Source organism: Pectinophora gossypiella, chromosome 12 (genome assembly GCF_024362695.1).
Source record: "Pectinophora gossypiella chromosome 12, ilPecGoss1.1, whole genome shotgun sequence".
NCBI classification, from domain to species: domain Eukaryota; kingdom Metazoa; phylum Arthropoda; class Insecta; order Lepidoptera; family Gelechiidae; genus Pectinophora; species Pectinophora gossypiella.
In genome coordinates, this window is record NC_065415.1 from 16,000,160 (window position 1) to 16,011,527 (window position 11,368).

The following is an 11,368-nucleotide window of genomic DNA, read 5'->3' on the forward strand; positions in this document are numbered from 1 at the left end:
AATGACTATACTTATCCTAATTGGAGTAGTCAGAGATACATCCATCATTGTCAAACTGATGCCTAAAATACATTATACACTAAGCTCGCACACATTATGATGGGCTGCACACATCACATGGTACTAGTACAAACGCTTTTGTGCGAACTAATAATCATCATCATCAATTTAAGAGCCACGCTCTTGTCGGTGCAGCATTTTCCATTCCAGTCTATCAAAGGCCAATTCCTTGACTTCCCTATAAGACACGACGTTAACCTTTTCTTTAATCTGTTCCATGTAAGCTCTTCTTGGTCTTCCCTTTCCTCTCTTTCCTTCTAGCTTTTCTTCTATGATGTTTTTAATAAATTCGTCGTGTCTTATTAGGTGTCTTGCCTCTTCTGTCCTCAATAATTCTCAGTATTTGTCTCTTTTCCCTTACTCTTACTAACACTCTCTCTTTTCTGTTATTTTTCTAATAATATCGTCCATAATTATCTATCCACTTAATACGTTTTTTATCTACAAAAAGTAACGATAGACGATGAGTTACGGTGTACAGAAAAACACCGTATTTTTATTGTGTAACGATATCTTGTTACTTTGAATATAATTAAAAAGAAAAACTAACTACAGTATCTGCTTACGCGCCGGCCTATTTTCGCCGGTATATTATTTAGTTTTAAAATACATATTTAATAATTAAGAACAGGCCGTCAGCAACTGTCATACTAAAGGAAAGACTCGCCACATTATATTTACCTTTTTGTATCTTTACATTAACTGCCTATGTACGTCCCACTGCTAGGCACAGGCCTCCCCTCAATCAACCGGAGGGGGTATGGAGCATACTTTATCACGCTGCTCCACTGCGTGTTGGTGGAGGTGTTTTTTACGGCTAATAGCCGTAAACCTGATTAACGTGCCCTCCGAAGAACGGAATCATCTTACTTTTTCGGATAATCAGGTGATTCAAGCCTGAAAAGTCCTTACCAAACAAAGGACAGTCTCAGAAAGTGATTTCGACAATGTCCCCATCGGGAATCGAACGCGGACCTCCAGATCGTGAGCCTAACGCTCTAACCACTAGACCACAGAGGTTGTTTTGTATCTTTATATTTGATAAACTCAGCTTCAACTTTCGGCTATCTTTTGCTTCGTGCTCCACCTCCACCTCGACTAAACTCAACTTTACAACTGTTGCGAGTGTAACAGGATAACACATACTTACAACACAAGGAATAAAAATAAAATTGCTATTTAAAATTCTACATTAAGTAAATTAAATTCATCTTTTTTGGGGTTATGTATACGTTTTTACAATAAAATACCAGATAATATTTTAAATTTGTCAGAAAATAAATTTAAAGCTCACGTGAAGCTTCTTTTATGTAAAAAAGCTTATTATAAGATTAATGATTACCCAAATGATAAAAATGTCTGGTATTGAATGTTTTCCTCTAGTTATTAAATAACTTGTAATGTACCCTCATTTATTTAAAAGATGTGTTGCTGTTGCAGTTTCTTGACATTTCTTCTCCTCAGCCATAACACCTTACGAAATGACGTAAATTCAAAATGTTACATTGACCTTCAACAAGTTTATCCATGATAATTACGTTGAATAAATGATTCTGATTCTGATTCTGTAAGGAGCTATCTGTCCCGTACAGTTGTGATTACATTAGTACTCTTCGCATCGTATAAGAATAATTTTATAAATCAAAAGATCAGGGAAATATGTGACTGGCAGTTACTACGTGATCTAGGGCCTAGAGCAGCCAAGACTATAAATCCACTATGACCTTTAGGGGAAGGAGATAACGTCCGACAAAGTCACAACAAACAGCCAATATCAAATTTAAACAACAAGGTAAAAAGCTAAGATTATACCTCTTCGCGACATTTACATAACTTAAAAACATCTTAAGAGAAAATAAATCAAAATTCAAAACATATTTTATGCTTATGAGCGACACAGTAAAAGTTTGTAATCGAATAAAACGCCGACGAAAATATTTTGGTCTACTAAAGGCCCCTTGCGCACTTATATAATCCGGACACTTCACCCGAATCTCGATTTACATAGACGCTACATATTGAAGTTATCGTTCACGCGCATCTGTGTGTGTGACGTCTGACGCCATACCATCATTAGCCCATTAACGTCCCCACTGCTGGGGCACGGGCCTTCCCTATGGATGGATAGGGAGATCGGGCCTTAAACCATCACGCGGGCCCAGTGCGGATTGATGATTATTAACGACTGCTAATGCAGCCGGGACCAAGGGCTTAGCGTGCCTTCCGAAGCACGGAGGAGTTCGAGATGAAAACTTATTTTTGTGGTCACCCATCCTATGACCGGCCTTTGCGAAAGTTGCTTAACTTCAACAATCGCAGACCGAGCGCGTTTACCGCTGCGCCACCGAGCTCTTCCCCGACGCCATACCATTGAAGACTAAAGTAAGACCGAGGGGGGGTGAGGTAAACCTAGCTCAGCTGCTGGTGGGGAGCGGACAGTTGCCGTTCTATACGTAGTATTATTCCTTATTCTGTGCTAATGCGTAGTATAACCATAATAAAAATACCTATTTAAACAAAATAAGTGCCAAGCGAGCAACCTACAATAATTCGCGTCAAAAAAAAAAAACAGTGTGTGTTGACATGATCTTAAAACATCGATAATACGTCACTATTCTGATCTTTGTACCTACTTTTATGAATCACTTATAGGTAGACAAACCCTGTAGTATACATTTGCTTTTCAAAGTCGATAATGGAAATTATTCTGTATTTTATTCGAGCATAGGTATTTGTATGTCTGAATTTACAGTATTAGCTATTAAAAGTATAATAATTAATTGTGATGGTAGCTTTACATCTTGTGATGCAAACAGTCTCAGTGCGTACGCGCCCTAAAGCCGACTTCAATCTAAAGTTGGCCACGCATCATTGGGCGAAGCCGCCGAGACGTCGGTGGGGAAAGTTGGAAGAAAAATGAAGAAAACCTCCCCAGTGAAAATAACTTGGGGAAAATTATTTCAATTATTTCACGCTCAGAGTTAGATCATCGTCCGCTTTGTGGTCTTCCTTTTTTAACTTTAACAGTTTCTAAAGGAAATTCATAACGATTTAGAAAAGAAGATGGAATTAAATATGAGTGGTATTTTTTTTGACGTGACTTATTGTAGATTTGCCGCAGATGCCATTAACTACATGGCCGGACAAATGGGGAGCGCTGAAGGCTGTCATCCGCTGCAACGTTTAAGACAACAGGCCTGAGGGTGCCTAGTTGGGCGCGGACCTCGGCTCAGGGCATCGTCTGAGAGGAAGAATATTTGAAAGGATTAATCGACCCTAGCGGGTCGATAGCGATAAGCGCTGAATGGCGGAAATCGTCGACCACGCCGGCGGGGTCGGTATCGGGGTTCTGAAGTATTTGGTGTCGCGAGCTGATTGGCCGCCTCTATGGCTAGAGACCCGATTGGGTTGATCGTATATTACGTCCTTCGGACGCCGATAGTTTTCAGTACCATCCCTAAGCGGGATGTATTTGGAAGCCGCAACTATCAGGGGATTTGGGTGGTGCGGAGCTGAATCGAAAAATCGTTTTGAAGCTAGGAGTGGTATTTCTCATAACAATAAACACTTAGAAAGGCAAAAGTGCAATCGAATTAAAAAACAAATTGGACAAATTGCCTAATAGTTTATTGACCACAAGCGATCAACTGGCAGTGGCCCATTAAGGTGTTCGTTAGTTTTGGTTTTGGGACAGAGTTACTTTCGCATTTGTAATACATAAACTGCCTATATACGTCCCACTACTGGGCACAGGCCTCCCCTCCATCAACCGGAGGGGGTATGGAGCATACTCCACCACGCTGCTCCACTGCGGGTTGGTGGAGGTGTTTTACGGCTAATAGCCGGGACCAACGGCTTAACGTGCCCTCCGAAGCACGGAATCATCTTACTTTTTCGGACAATCAGGTGATTCAAGCCTGAAAAGTCCTTACCAAACAAAGGACAGTCTCACAAAGTGATTTCGACAATGTCCCCATCGGGAATCGAACCCGGACCTCCAGATCGTGAACCTAACGCTCTAACCACTTGACCACGGAGGCTGTTATGCTGTGTGCATTTGTAATATTAAGTACTTATAGAACAATTGGTATTTAATTTTGGAATTAAGAGCAAACATTAAGTACTTAGTAAAAAAACCTATGGTGTGTAATATGGCCACATTAAAAAGCAATACTTTTTTTGATTGATACATTTGCTCGTATTACTTTTATACGAGCAAATGTCAAATGAGTAGTTTACTAGGTTCAAGAAAAAAAATATGAAATTCTGTTTACTAAATAAAGACAGATTTTTCTTGATTAAAATTCATAAATAAGTTAAATAGTTAGTTTTAGAACTATTTAACTTATTTATGAATTTTAATCAAGAAAAATGCAATGATAAGTCCGACATAACTATGACGTCACAGGGTGCTTTTTCATACAAATTCCATTATAATTTCGTGTTTTGACGTTTAGTAAAAAGTAACTGATGTGACTAGTTGGAAACTAGCCTATTACAATATTGCTTTTGTAGATGAATTGCTTTAAAGCGTTTACGGTGCAAGCTGTTCGGTTATGGAATTCTTTGCCTGAATCCATTCGAAGGGCACCGTCGTTGGATGCTTTCAAAGGGCAAGTCAAGCAGCACTTTCTCATCTCTCTCTCCTCTTCTTTATAACTTATAACTTTATTCTTCTTACATCTTCTTCTTTATAAACTAGGTATTGTAGTACTGTCATGGTTTCCTTTCTTCCATAGTAATGTATGTATATATTTACGTATTTATATATTATTATAATCATCATTTATTGTCTTCTATGTATTGTTTTTAATATAATTATTATAGTTTATCTAGTTATAAGTACTTATATTTTTCAACATTTTATTATTATTTATTTTTTTTTTTTGCACTGTCTATCCCGCTATATTTTTCATTAAATTCATATCCTATACCTAAAGGTTGCCTGGAAGAGATTGCTACCTTAGCAATAAGGCCGCCTGTTGTACTACCAATTTAATTATAATACTAATGTATTTTTAATGTGATTCAAGTGCAATAAAGAGTTTTTGTATTGTATTGTATTGTAAAGCGGCCTTTTTAAATATTACGCAATCACAAACTGCCATCTGCAAATGTCAGCTAGTAATACGAACTACTTGAAAACAATAATTGAATGAAACAATTCTCGAAGCGTTTGTGAAGCGACGTCCCTGATTGGATTTCCGCTAATTATCCCTAGATGTTCTTGATAGGTGTGATAGCCGAGTTGTTGAGAGCGTGTGGCTTATCGGGTTCGATTCTCCGTTCGGGCAATTCTAAAAAAATAAAATGACTATCACGCTTAGTACGTGACTTACTTAACGGTAAGAGGACATTTGAAACTGAACCTTCGCTGTTCGCAAATAATAAAAGAATAGAACAGAAATTTGTTAAATTGTGTTGTATTGTTTTTGTTGGTTGTACAATGATAGAATTTCTATTTTGAGACCCCCAGTGTTTGCGTTTTATAACCATAACTAGATCCTAAACAAACATTAAACAATATACATGTACATTAATTTACAGGGTCAATAATAGTTTACAATCTAAACTTTAAATCAGGGTCGGATTGTCCATTAGGCAGTGTAGAGGCCCTCGCCTTTTTTTTCTTTTCTTTCTTTTTTTTTATATAGATAAGTATTTTTGTAATATTTTTCAGTACTTTATGTAAGTAGTTATTATTGATTGTCACAACATGACTAAATGTGCTGAGCGCTATAAGCTTTACTTCCATATAAACTTTATTTCCAGACAATAAATTTTAATTTCATTTCATTTCGCACTAAGCTAGAGGTACAAAAGTCAACAGGCTAGATGATTGGATCAAAGATAAATTATAAAATGCAAATCTAGAATTGGTAGCCAATGTATCTCGCAAGATGCGAATATGGCTGTTCACAATGCAGTACTTGTCCCTACGCTGAAGTACGGTAGTATGTTGCATATGGCAGAAGAAGCATGAAAGTTGCATTAATGCCGTCGAAATTAGGTCTTTGCGTAACATCTGCGGTGTTAAATATAGTGATAAAGTGAGAAACACTGTGGTAAGAGAGATGTGGTGTTAAAGGCGATTAGTGACTAAGATTGAGAAGGAAATGTTAAGTTGGTTTGGATACGTAGAGCGGATGAAGAATAATAGGATTACGAAAGCAGTATAAAGCGAAGGAGGGTGGTACGGCTGGCAGAAGAAGACCTAGAAGGACGTACAATGACCAAATTGGAGATGTCCTTAGAAAAGGTTCAGTAAGATCTACTCTAAACCGGCGTGCGTGTATGAAACGACTGATGAATATGGAGGAAGCAAGAGAAGTATGTCAGGATCGAAGCAAATGGAATTCCATAGGCAAAAAATCAATCTCATTTTCTTTTAGACTGATTTAATAAGAATTACATCTGCGCTCTTGTCGGTGGAGTAATCGCCATTACTCCATAGAATTACATAAGAAAGTGAATTTTACCACGTTTATTGATGACGCCATACGTGCGTATTTCTAAACAAATTCCATAGAAATATTACACAATAACATCAAAAAATGGAACTTACACTAAATTACATAACAAAAACATAAAAATAAATATGATGTTGGTCGAAATAGTCATATTATGGCGGTGGCGGACGTCCTCAATAAATGGACCTCACTCAGCATAAGCTGTGGCGTCAGCCCCCTACGATGAGAGGAAATGGGAAAGGGGCCCAAAACGTACATTTGGCAGGGCCCCAACATCAGACCCTGTCTAGAATCACATACGCACGAGTAAGTGTGCTACGCAAGTTGCTAATCGGTTGGGTTCACTCAGGTAGAGTGTTATTTCAACAAGTTTACCGTACTAACCTTTCGATACGTCTGACATTTACAGTTAGGTATTCGACTATTATTATTAAGTCTAAAGATCACGTTCAGAAAACATCAAAGTAAGTTCCTCAACGGGTTAGTGAAGAAAGCTTCGAAAATTTTCCATTCTCATAATGGCGCTTTCGCAAAATGTTTCTTGTGCGTAATGTCCCTTTGGCAAAATGTTTCTTGTGCGTAATGTCCCTTTCGCTAAATGTTTCTTTTCCAAAAAAATATTATCGAAAAAGTTCTTTTCACAGAATGCATAAAACTTTTATAGACGATTGGGTTATTACTTTTGTGTTTCCCGGCATTCACTATTTGATCAAGTTATTTACTTATAAAAAACAAGTCAGTTAGCGTCTTTCCCCACAGCGCAATTCGTACGATATCGAAACAAGTAATTTATTTATTTAAGATACACCATCGGTATATACATAAAAATTACATGAATAAAATTCACGGACAATGACCGTATGTTATACCATTACAGGCGTATACAACATTCAAGTTAGTTTTAAACAAATAATAAAACAACACGCACACGTGTTTGAGTTAACTTAAAGCTAGAAGATAGAGAAAAAAAAATTGGATAAAAAGTATATAATGATTTGAATATAACCAGAGACAACCTAGATATACTTTTTACGAAATGTCAAAACACTATTGAGTAAAGACAAACATAGCAAATGCGGCATGCAAATATACAATACAATCGGCAAAATAATGAGTCCTGACTTATGATGTCATTAAAAAATAATGAATCGTCACTAATACAGTGGGCTCGACCATTATAGACGGCGATACGGTTCACCACCCATCGCGTTGGTCTAACAGAAAACTCGGTGCAGTGTGAGTACTTAGTTCATCTTGCGACGGATGTACCTCTTGACTACCCCAATCGCATATTTCTAATTTTTAAATTTGCTGTGTAATTTTAATTTTACCTTAATTGTATAAGTTATGTACGCCGTAATTGTCATAATTTAACGGCCTCTGTGGTCCAGTGGTTGAGCGTTGGGCTCAAGATCCGGAGGTCCCGGGTTCGAATCCCGGTGGGGACATATCACAAAAATCACTTTGTGATCCCCAGTTTGGTTAAGAAATTACAGGATGATCACCTAATTGTCTAAAAATTAAGATGATCCGTGAATTCACCTTACAACCCACACAATAGAAGAAGATTCTCATAATATTAGCCACAATACCGTAACCTTCTAAATGTAAAAATGTTTTAATTATGTGATGTACATAACAACTGTACTTCATAAATAAAAAGTATGGTCGTGAACTTATGTTATTATTGTTTGTTTGTTATGTTATGAGACGTTCTATATTTTTGTAAAGACATCAGGTCTAATACCGTAAACTTACTAATGCGCTATCGTATAGCGCCGTTGTGGGGAAGGTCGGTTAGAATTCGCGCTTTATCTAGCATCCTACTGTGAAATATCGCTGACATAAGTTAGTTTCCGGTTGGCCCGACCATCTCGAAAGGGTGTTTGATTTATTGTATTGTTTCAACCAAACCACAGGCTCTATCAGAAGTGACAGTGATAGAAGGTCGATGTATCCCAGGCCATTATTCAACTATTCCAAAGATCTAGGTTAGGGTTTCTGTTATTATGTTCTGTAATCTATTTCGTAAACAAAACAAACTTAACAAAATTGTTCTTGTTTTATTTTTGTTGCTAAATGTTTTGTTCTTCTTCTTCTATCGTGTGGGTTGTGAGGTGGATTACCAACCTCATCAACCCTGGTGTCAGGGTTATTATTGAGCCGCCAAAGGCCCTGGACATGGCTCATGTAACGACTACATACTTACATCAGTAATTAGTAACCGGGACCAACGGCTTAACGTGCCTTTCGAAGCACGGATCATCTTTTTTTCCGGATAATCAGGTGATCAGTCTGTAATGTCCTAACCAAACTAGGGATCACAAAGTGATTTTCGTGATATGTTCCCACCGGGTTTCGAACCCGGGACCTCCGGATCGTGAGCCCAACGCTCAACCACTAGACCACGGAGTTCGTTATGTTTTGTTTGTGTGCAATAAAGGATATTTGATTTGATTAAGCTTACGATTATATTCCACTTATCACACTGTGAAGGTCTATCAGAAAGCTCGCTAAGGTATAGGTAGTTAGTTCACCTTGCGCTTGATGTACCTCTGACTACCCCGAATGGGATTTAGTCGTGAGTTTATGTTTTGTTTCCCTCCGGACTCGTGGTCACACCAGGTTGTCACACCAGATTCTACGTATATGGAATTCTTTGACTGTTTTTGTCATCAATCTACTCAAGAGGACACACTAAAGATATCACTGAAATCCGTTTTTGAATATCTCACCTAACACCGTAGATTTGAATAGAAAAAGTCAATAGATAGTGGGAGAATGCTCTGTCCCGTTCTAACAAAATGATTGTATTCAGCTTGGTAATAGCTTGAATTACTGAATTCACAAAAATCACTTTGTGATCCTTAGTTTGGTTAGGACATTACAGGCTGATCACCTCATTGTCCAAAAAGTAAGATGATCCGTGCTTCGGAAGGCACGTTAAGCCGTTGGTCCCGGTTACTACTTACTGATGTAAGTACGTAGTCGTCACATGAGTCATGTCAGGGGCCTATGGCGGCTCAATAATAACCCTGACACCAGGGTTGATGCGGTTGGTAATCCACCTCACAACCCACACGATAGTAGAAGAAGACTGAATTTGTATGTAAGCTTCCTTCAACATTACACATGATAATGATTTATGATCCAAACATGAATACGAAAACAAATTCGAAAATTATTAGTTTAGACCTGTGCTAGGACTCAAACCTGCGGCCCCATAGTGAGAATCAAACGTCTCTTGCTCTAAGAACACAAGTAAATAGAGTCCATCAGAATCGCCCAATTAATGGGCAGTAATTATTGAGCACATTTCAACTTCTTGGAGAATCCTTAGAAAAGGTTTAATATGATCTACTCTGAACCGGCGTTCGTGTATGAAGCGATTGATGAATGTGGAGGAAGCAAGAGAAGTATGTCAGGATTCTATAGTCTCTGCTTACCCCGGTGGGAATTAGGCGTGAGTTTATGTATTTCAACTTCTTCTTCTCATTTTCTTCAACTTAAAATACGCCGACAAAATACGAGTGACAGGTGATTCTGACGGACACATAAACTCTTTGAAAGTTGTTTCCAACTACTAAGGACTTTAAGCTATTTCCCAGTTGTTCCCAAGAATCTAAAGAACAAGGCTTATGTGGGATCCCTACTGAATCGCCGAAGAATAAAACACAAACTTACACATATATCGGTAATCCCTATGTGTAGATACCGGGGGTTGGAGACGCTCACGTCCGAAGGTTTACCTTCCAGACCTTCCACGTGACCCCTGGGTAGTGATAGGGGCTTTGGCGTGGCTGGTTATTACCCTCCAGACAAAGACTTACTACCAACGAAACTCATGTCCTGGCATGGTAGCTGGACAAGCTTAGGTAGAGAGGTCCAGGAATAAGGTAATTGGTAATTGTGCCATGGAATAAGGAATACCACGGATACCGCGCAAGGATAACGCGTATACAACGGTAACTCTTCTAAGTCTTCAAAAATAGCAGGATAGAAGGACTTTGAAGAATTACCAATTATGCCACGGGAGCATAGCCAAGATAGACCGAAATATGCACAAAACGGTCATTTTGCATGAGGTAACGACCGTATTATAAAACTTTCCACATCATTCATTGCCTCTTTGGTATAGTGCAACCACAACTAGCGCTTGAGTTACTACGCAATAAACAGCGTGTAAATCGATTTAGCGGTCCAGCTAGAAATGTCTTGGTGCGGTCGATACACACGCCGACCTGAGTTAACAGGCGAAATGTGGACTCGTGTAATTTAGTGCTGAGGTCATATCTCCCTTGTTTCTGTGATCTGTGCTGGAAGTCTTTATACGATGCTGTGTTCTGCGTTTGACAGCATCGCTGCGCCAGTTATCGATTTTCGTGATGCAGCATTCATGCTATATCACACGCGTAGACATGCATTGCCAGCCGTGCAGGCCCAGACTGAGACCCAAAATCGGTCCGGCCATTTGAGAGACAATCGGCCATCAACGTGAGACCATCGCTACCACCCACCTAACCTACCAACCCTAGTAGGATCGTATGGCCGTCACCACAAGCATGAACTAGTGAAGCCGTGACTAAGTCCGGTGTGGACCACTAGGAGCGTGTTAGTAACAGCGTATCTAATACTGAGGGAGGTGACTCAAGCCCATGATTCTGAGTTAATAAGAAGTGGAATTTTCCATCAAAAATACAACATTTTTTTGAAATTCGAACGTATAATAACGGGTTCTAATCGCGTTTAAGGCAGGGATATGAAACTCCCGATATTTCGACACTGTTGCAAGTGCCATGATGACCCGTTATTATGCGTTTTAATTATGATAATAACCG

At 38.8% G+C, this 11,368-nt stretch overlaps 1 non-coding gene across 1 annotated transcript; it reads left to right on the forward strand.

Moving 5' to 3' along the window:
* Positions 1–7,906: 7,906 nt before the first annotated feature.
* Trnal-caa (transfer RNA leucine (anticodon CAA)) lies at positions 7,907–7,978 on the forward strand. The gene has a single exon. It is a non-coding gene; the product is annotated as a tRNA-Leu (tRNA).
* Positions 7,979–11,368: the final 3,390 nt, after the last annotated feature.